Here is a 7,543-nt window from a genome sequence, read left to right on the forward strand (position 1 = left end):
CTGTCCATTACCAACTCCCGGAGTTCACCCAAACTCATGTCCATAGCTGCTGCTAAAATTCTTATAGTGACCCTCAAAGCTCTAGCATCTATATTGATTTTCTTCTAACTTGACACCTATATTTCTAACAGCAACATGTATCTCCATCTGTGTATTTTACCTAGGCGTCATAACCCCAACATGCTTCCTCTTCCTCCTCTTGGACACATTCCTCATTTTCTATGGCCTGTCTTGATGACTAATATCTCTGTCCTTCAAGTTCTCTAGATCAGAAATCCAGGAGTCACCCTAAATACCTTACTCCCATGCTTGCTGTTCAGTATGCCACAGATCATTACTGATTGCAGCCATGAAATTAAATGACGCTTGCTCCTTGGAAGGAAAGTTATGACCAACCTAGATAGCATATGAAAGAGCAGAGACATTACTTTGCCAACAAAGGTCCATCTAGTCAAGGCTATGGTTTTTCCAGTGGGCATGTATGGATGTGAGAGTTGGACTGTGAAGAAAGCTGATCACCGAAGAATTGATGCTTTTGAACTGTGGTGTTGAAGAAGACTCTTGAGAGTCCGTTGGACTGCAAGGAGATCCAACCAGTCCATTCTAAAGAAGCTCGATCCTGGGTGTTCACTGGAAGGACTGATGCTAAAGCTGAAACTCCAATACTTTGGTCACCTCATGCGACGAGTTGACTCACTGGAAAAGACTCTGATGCTGGGAAGGATTGGGGGCGGGAGGAGAAGGGGACGACAGAGAATGAGATGGCTGGATGGCATCACCGACTCGATGGACATGAGTTTGAGTGAACTCCGGGAGTTGGTGATGGACAGGGAGGCCTGGTGTGCTGTGATTCATGGGGTCGCAAAGAGTCAGACATGACTGAGCGACTGAACTGAACTGAACTGAATAGCTTTTAAATCTATCTTCTCTTTTTATTGCCATTGCTGCACCTTCAGATCAGGCCACTTAATTCTTTCCAGGACAGTTTATGTCATTGGCTTTTTAATTGTCCTTCTGCCTCAGGCTCAGTCTGGTGCAGAAGGCTTAAAATCCTTCAGAGGAACTCCAGTTCTCAGATGACAAGGAGCAAAGCTCTTCTAGAGATGGGCCCTGATACCTCTTTACCATGTCTCTGTGTGGTCAACCTAAAAATGAACAACCTTATTTCACCAAATCCAATGTACCATTGGTTGTAAGCTACACTGTTATTTTGTTTCACTAAGGGCTTCCCTGGTGGCTGAGTGGTAAAGAACCTGCCTGCCAATGCAGGAGATGCAAGTTCAATCCCTGGGTGGGGAAGATCCCCTGGAGAAGGAAATGGCAACCCACTCCAGTATTCTTGCCTGGAAGATCTCATGGATCTCTGTTGTGGTAGTTAGCACATGGACATCATTATTTGTTCCCATCCTTGGAAAGCAGAGACTATGTTCTACTCATCTTTGTTCCCCTGGTGTTCACATGATGTTGGGAGATAGTAGGTACTTAATTAGTGTCTTAGTCAGCTGGGGCTGCCATAATAGAATGTCATAGACTAAATGGTTTAAACAACAGAAATGTGTTTCTCACAGTTCTTCAAGGTGGGAAGTTTAAGATCAAGGTGGGTTTCACTCTGAGGCCTCTTTTCTTGACTTGTCAGTGGTTGGCATTTCACTATGTGCTCATATGACTTTTTTGTGGTCACATACAGAGAGAAGGCAATGGCACCCCACTTCAGTACTCTTGCCTGGGAAATCCCATGGACGGAGAAGCCTGGTAGGCTGCAGTCCATGGGGTCGCTAAGAGTCGGACACGACTGAGCAACTTCACTTTCACGGAGAGAAGAAGCAAACTCTTTGATCTCTCCTTAAACCCCATCTTAAAGGTCCCATTCTCATGAGCTCATTTAAACCTAACTACCCCTCAAAGGATCCATCTCCAAATACCATCACATTAGAGTTTGGACCTTCAACATATGAATCGGGTAGGACACAATTCAGTACAGAAACTGTGCATGCTCAGTCACTCAGCTGTATCTGATTCTTTGTAGCCCCCATGACTGTAATCTGCCCGGCTCCTCTGTTGGTGGGATCTTCCAGACAAGAATACTGCAGTGGGTTGCCATTTCCTTCTCCAAGGGATCTTCCCAATCCAGGGACTAAATCTCCCTTCTCTGCATCTCTTGCATTAGCAGGCAAATTCTTCACCACTGAGCCACCTAAGAAGCCTGAAATTAGTGTTTGGTAAATAAAGTGACAGGACTTTCCCTGGTGGCTCAGTGGTAAAGAATCCACCTATCAATGCAGATGTGGGTTCAATCCCTGGGTTGGGAAGATGTCTTGGAAAAGGAAATGACAACCGACTCCAGTATTCTTGCCTGGGAAATTCCATGGATAAAAGGAGCCTGGTGGGCTACAGTCCATGGGGTCACAAAAAATTCAGACATGACTTAGTGACTAAACAACAACAACAAATAAAGTAATGAATGATACTCTGACTCACACCCCCAGTTTACCCTGACCTTGATTCCTGGATGTACATGGCTTAGACTGACCTGTCTGGTGACCCTTGACCTATGCTTGGCCAATGACTTTATTTTGTCCCTGTACTCAACTACTCAACTAACACAGATGAGATATTAAGGTTCATCACTGATCCAGCCAACTATATCTTCCTAACCTCCTTGAATTATAAATGTCTTACATTCCCTACAACATCTAGCACAGGGTTCCACATGTACTGGAGGCTCAATCACTCCTTTTTTGATTGTTTCCCAGACCTTTAGAATTGGAGCAGAAAGTGCAAGATGCTGAGAAACAGCTTGAGTCTTAGATTTAGGATTTTAGTTGCCGTAGGATCTATTTTGCACAGAAATGCTTTTGTTATCACTGGGACATTATTTGTTCAAATTATAGAACTGATTACTCTTTAAGCCTCTGTCTCCAGTGATTAATTTGTATTCTTTGTACTGGTGTAAAATCAATGATTAGATCATCTAGTTTAGTTAGCAAGAGCATTGCACGGAGCACACTATCAGGTTCATTTTAATAACTGTTAACAATTTTAGCCAATGGCTTGAAAAATCTTTCACTCTCAGGCCTCATATGCCTTTTTCCCACCACAAGTTCCGTTCCGTTCCGTCGCTCAGTCGTGTCCGACTCTTTGCGACCCCGTGGACTGTAGCCTACCAGGCTTCTCCGTCCATGGGATTCTCCAGGCAAGAATACTGGAGTGGGTTACCGTTTCCTTCTCCAGGGGATCTTCCCGACCCAGGGATCGAACCCGGGTCTCCCGCATTGGAGGCAGATGCTTTAACCTCTGAGCCACCAGGGAAGCCCCCCACCACAAGTAAACCCTATTAATCCTATTTTAGTCAAATTTAGTCTATTATTTTATTTCATTGTGAATGTTCTTATAGAGGTAATTTATGATATGTTTAGATTGGTGGATTGTTGTAAGAATAATAGGTATTTTTTGTATTTTCATCATAGATGTTGATTTAGCTAATCATAAAGTATTACTATAGTCTGTAAAAAGGATCAGGAATCAAAATGAACAAAATGACGGTTAGCTATTTTTCTCTTCAAGTGATTCGAAGGAAGGGAAAGTCTGATCAAGAAGTATCTATAGGTGCAAGTCATTTTATGAGTGCCTATTAACGTCTTGATGTAAGCTCTTTAGAATTTGAGGTTCTTACAATGGATATGATTGCACAGTATTCATAATCAAAAGTAAATCCAATTTATGACTTTATCTAAGATTTGATTTACTGGACATTGTCAAGTGGTCATATTAAATGTGGTAGAAACCAGTTTTTCATGGTTAATAATATCTAATAGGAAGATTAGAGTATTTATTTGAGATGGGCAGGTACTGTCTCAAGTATGACTGGAGTGTGATTGGAGTCAATGACTATGTTCAAGTGCATATTGAGTTCTAATGGTAAAATGGAAGAAATTTTGGTTATCAAAAGGAGTGGCCAGACCAATCAGAACAGTATGTTATCGGTGGTTCAGGTTGTGAGCCAAGTTCTTTTAAATTGGTTTTAGGAAAGTGAAAATCTATGAAAACAGATGTTCCCACTGCAAGGCTCAACCTCTTATCTTTGTTGCCAGCAAATTTTGCAACAGTTTTGTTGCTTTTATACCTTCAGTTGAAATGCTCATATTGGTTAAAGTCATAAGCCATGGACAAAACTGTGAAGCAAGTGAAATTTGAATCTCTACCACTTAACTCCTTCTGAACCTTCTTGACTATTTGAATTCTTTACTATTCCTTCTTGATCCAAATCAAGATTTGGATTCCTTCCTCTTGCCTTTAAGTCCCAAGTACCCCAAGTTCCCTCTACTGCGTCTGAACAGTCCTATTCTGTTATTCAATATCCTCTAATCTACTCATTTCATTGTAACTAGTCTTATTTTAAATGGGTATTAGGAAAGCAAATAAGCCAATGAAGTATTTTCACACTGAGGTCTAGACTCAGTTTTCTGTATCACAACTTGAGGGGCACTGTCAAACTGGAGCACAACTGAAGGACAGGAGGGTGGAGTACACAATTTCACGTCATGGTTATCTTAAGGCAATGGGACTAGGGAGGGGAATTTAACCTGAGATTAAAAAGTGAGAGCACTGTCTTCAGATTTGTGAAACTGTCATAGTTGTCATCATGTTCATAATTATCATGATAACCACTCATGAAGCTCCTTGGAATGCTGAATATTTTATGGACATTGTCTCCAGTCCTCACAGCAAGCCTACAAGACTGGTATTGATGGGGAGAAGCCAGACATGAATCTTAAGAGTTAAAGGGGACTTTAGAGATTATGCAATTTAACATTTCTCCCAATTCAAAATCAACAAAAACTAATTCCATGTGCATTCAAATAACGGGGCTGTAACCATGGATGCCAGTTACAAGGAAGATAATTTTTGGTCAACCTAAAGTAGAAATTCCTAACAATTAGAGTTGCTTTAAAAGCATGACTTTCCAAAGGAGATGTGCAGTTCCAGTCACTGGAGGTGTGCAAATAAGGCTGGGTGACCACTTCACAGGAGTACTGTGGAGGGAATTCAAGCCTCAGAAACAGAGATGAGATGAAACACCTTTGGTACTCCCATTAAATTTCTAACTCTGAATCTAAGTCATGAATGACAAGTAACTATTAACAATACCTACCTCCTGATGCTCATAGCCTCCATGATTATAAAATTTATAGAAAAAAATGCCACATGTAGTATGTGGGTAGTGGACTGGCTCATATCTGTTTGTATGTACAGAACACCAAACCCCAAATCAGTGTAAAAGCATCATGCCTCACAATGCATAAGCTCTGGAGCTCAGATCTTCAACTTAGTTCAAATCTTGGTTCTGCTCTTTCTAGTTATATTAGTTTCCTATAACTGTTATTATAAATTAACACAATGCAGTGGTCTTAAACAACACAAATTAGTATCTTACATTATTGGAGGTTAGAAGTATAAAGCGGGTCTTCAGTTCAGTTCAGTTCAGTTCAGTCGCTCAGTCGTGTCTGACTCTTTGCGACCCCATGAATCACAGCACGCCAGGCCTCCCTGTCCATCACCAACTCCCGGAGTTCACTCAAACTCACGTCCATCGAATCGGTGATGCCATCCAGCCATCTCATTCTCTGTCATCCCCTTCTCCTCCTGCCCCCAATCCCTCCCATCATCAGAGTCTTTTCCAGTGAGTCAACTCTTCCCATGAGGTGGCCAAAGTATTGGAGTTTCAGCTTTAGCATCAGTCCTTCCAATGAACACCCAGGGCTGATCTCCTTTAGAATGGACTGGTTGGATCTCCTTGCAGTCCAAGGGACTCTCAAGAGTCTTCTCCAACACCACAGTGCAAAAGCATCTTAGTGGGCTGAAATTAGGTGTCAGCAGGGCTGCACTCCTCCTGGACATTCTAAGAAAGTATCTATTTTCTTGCCTTTGCCAACTCCTAGGGATCTGTTTATTATTTGGACCATGGCCTCTTCCTTCATCTTCAAAGCTAGCAATGCAGCATCTTTAAATCTCTCTCTGCTTCTGCTTCTGTAATTACATCTCCTTCTCTGACTCTGACCTTCCTACCTTCCTATTATAAGAGCCCATGTGATTACACTGGACCTATTAGATAATCCAGGGCAATATTTCCAACTCAAGATCTACAACATAATTATATCTGCAAAGTCCCTTTGTGTGTAAGATAATATATTCACGGCTTGCAGGGATTAGAATGTGGATAACTTCAAGGGACCATTATTCTGCCTACTAGTCATGTAAACTCATGCAAATTATTGTATCTTCAAGCTTTGTTTTTTCATTTGCAAAATGATAATGATGGTAATGGGTTTCTCAAATATTGTTGTGAAAATATGATGAGATATTGCACCTAGAGTACTTGGCACAGGGCCTCATACTTAACAAACTATACTTTAAGAAACTTAGGGATGGAAGGACAGAATAAATCAATTCTCAGGCAAAGATGGCTGTCACCGACAGGCTGCTTCTACAAATCTATTTGAACAAACAAAGATGAAGGAGACAAACCTAGTATGGGGCAGGGTGGGGGGGATACCAAAACTTGACTGTTATCAAAAGCATCATCTTTCACAAGTTTCTTGTCTTTGTTCTCCTTAACACTGAACCTTGAGCATAATTCAGTTCAGTTCAGTTCAGTTCAGTCGCTCAGTCGTGTCCGACTCTCGGCGACCCCATGAATCACAGCACGCCAGGCCTCCCTGTCCATCACCAACTCCGGGAGTTCACTCAAAATTCCATCACCTCCACTACCTTTGTTTGTAGTAATGCTCTCTAAGGCCCACTTGACTTAAAAGTTTTCAATTAGCAATAATCGCACCTCGGATAAACCTCATTGGCTACGATACTGCCACTGCTGGAGTGCTGTGCTGTACTGATGACAATTCTTAAAACTGGAAGGAACACAGTCATCTCACTAGACACCTCCAGCAGCCAACACTCTCCCGTGCTTGAAACTGCCATTCCATTTTTAGACAGATGTAATAATTATAAAATTCCATCCTGGTGTTAAGACAAACTGACCCCTTTGACTTTCCTTTAGTTCTGTTTGTGCTGCTGATGTTTATCATGCATTTAGTGTTTCTTCTGAGACAGCATTTCTTCAGTTACTTAAAGACAATGCTACTGTCCTTAGCCCCCTTCTGCCCCACCCTTAAACTTTCTCTTTTCTAAAGTAAACAAACCCAGTTCCTCATACTAAAATTAAATATAGATCAAGGTTGGTTTTGAGGCAAAAGGAGAAAAAGAACTGAAACAGTAGTTCTTTCTTCTTTTTTTTTTCCCTTTGTTCTGACCACATCCTCTTGTTCATCTAGAATATCAGAGTGGATAGATTATAAACATGGGATGGAGAAAAGCCAAGAGGCTCTTCATATTGACACTACTATGACTCTGGTCTGAGCTACCATTATTTCTCTCCAGGACTGCTGCAATAGCTTTCTAACTTACTACTTGCTACCTCTGACCTAGAAATTAAATAGAAATGAAAGTCACTCAGTCGTGTCTGACTCTTTGCAACCCCATGGAC

The 7,543-nt window shown here is 41.5% G+C and overlaps 1 pseudogene; it reads right to left on the reverse strand.

Annotated features, from left to right (window-relative positions):
* Nucleotides 1-6,729: 6,729 nt before the first annotated feature.
* On the reverse strand, nt 6,730-6,880 carry LOC129556082 (U4 spliceosomal RNA; annotated as a pseudogene).
* Between the last annotated feature and the right edge of the window lie 663 nt (nt 6,881-7,543).

The sequence above is a fragment of the Moschus berezovskii genome, chromosome 12 (genome assembly GCF_049115385.1).
Source record: "Moschus berezovskii isolate FMDL1 chromosome 12, NW_MosBer_1.0, whole genome shotgun sequence".
NCBI classification, from domain to species: Eukaryota; Metazoa; Chordata; class Mammalia; order Artiodactyla; family Moschidae; genus Moschus; species Moschus berezovskii.